At 34.4% G+C, this 1,612-nt stretch overlaps 1 non-coding gene across 1 annotated transcript; it reads left to right on the forward strand.

Annotated features, from left to right (window-relative positions):
- Positions 1 to 1,219: 1,219 nt before the first annotated feature.
- Positions 1,220 to 1,281, forward strand: LOC112208464 (U7 small nuclear RNA). Its single transcript, XR_002942945.1, has one exon. It is a non-coding gene; the product is annotated as a U7 small nuclear RNA (small nuclear RNA).
- The last annotated feature ends 331 nt before the right edge of the window (positions 1,282 to 1,612 follow it).

The raw sequence follows: 1,612 nt of genomic DNA on the forward strand, positions 1-1,612 counted from the left end.
ATTGACAAGAATGACAATGGTCCCAAGATGCACCATTATCTATGACCAGCAAGCAGACATCAAATGCTCCTGAGCTGTATCTGTCAGAATAGAAAATTCTGCTCAAAACAGACAGGGCTTGTTACATTTTGTTCGGCTAAGGTTTGTCAAAAGCCAGGGTCACTTGTATTGCTCTGCCCTGAAGGGGAATTGTAAAAGGAGAGAAGTACATGATTTCTCAATGTTTCTTCTGCAAGGAGACTTTGAGTCTGGTTGACCAAATGTTTTGAAAGTCAAGTCATGACTCAAAGGAAGTAGAAAGCAGAGTTAATAGTCTGTCATTTATCTACTTAGAAATGAGGTTCACATGCTAAAAGGTTAGAGTTTTAGTAGATTTCTACATTTAGGAAAAATTTTTTGCTATGTGTGATTTGTTTTTACAAATTAAAAAAGGAAAATACTACGGCCATTGAAATTGGAGGGAACAAGTTAATGTGTTCTGGCCAAGTATTATGTGCTATGGCATTATGGAGTTTATTACAGTCTGAAATATTTACACTGGTAAGATATTTCTCTAATTTGCTTCTTTTTGACTAAAGAGAGATTTTATACACAAATGTCCAGCCTCTGACAATTAAGTAAACTCACTAACTTGTGGAAACATCTGTTAACCACTCACGAGAAAATGCAATTTGATAGTATTTCTGTAATTGATTCCTTAAAAAAATAACACCCACACACACACAATTTTTTTCTCCTTTAATAAATTTGAGGGCAAAAATGAAGCCATCACAAAGACAGCATTTGTGAACAAAGGGATTATTTTTCCCTTCTTTCCTTCCTTTATCTTTTACCCCCTCCACTCCTGTCCCCTCTGCTCTTCTCTTTACTGTTGTACTTCTCAATTTGTAGCTTAGCATTCTTTCCTATGCATAGAGACAAATCCAATTCTGATCAAACTTGTTATAAGTTGTCTTGCAAAAAATGTTATCACATTTGGTAATCCTACACTTTTGTAATTTAAAAACATAGAGTTTGCAAACTCATGGTCATGATTGTTTTGTTTGTCCCACATAATCTTTTTCCAAAGTCTATTTTACTTACCATCTTTAAAAAATAAGAGAGTTCAGAAAATAATTTTAAATTCCAGATTTCTAGGAAAAAAAGAGGGAGAGGGGCTAATTTGACAGTGCACAGTTTGAATTTCTACTTAGCAATATTCTTCCAAAGCACAGGGGCTAAGTGTTACAGCTCTTTTAGAATTTGTTTAGCAGGCTTTCTGGTTTTTACTGGAAAGCCCCTTAAAAAACAACAAACAAACAATCAAACAAGAAAAAACCACAGAGGCTGTTGAACCTTTTAGTCAGAACATATAATCTCCAATGTATCATAGTTTCCACAAGGTTTACTTCTCTTGCTCATCCCTAGGGGTTTGAACTGTGAGTTCTGCTCAAATTCAATTAATGAATTAAACTGATCAACTATTTTTCTTATCAATATAACTGTATAATTCTAGCTAATAATTTACTGTTCAGAATATAATTACTCAATTGTTTCATGAGTGGGAATTCCATCTCCATCACTAGACTGTGAGCTTTGCCAGGAGCTAGAGCATCTTTTAGACATTGTTTAC

This window comes from Pan troglodytes, chromosome 13, assembly GCF_028858775.2.
Source record: "Pan troglodytes isolate AG18354 chromosome 13, NHGRI_mPanTro3-v2.0_pri, whole genome shotgun sequence".
Taxonomy (NCBI): Eukaryota; Metazoa; Chordata; class Mammalia; order Primates; family Hominidae; genus Pan; species Pan troglodytes.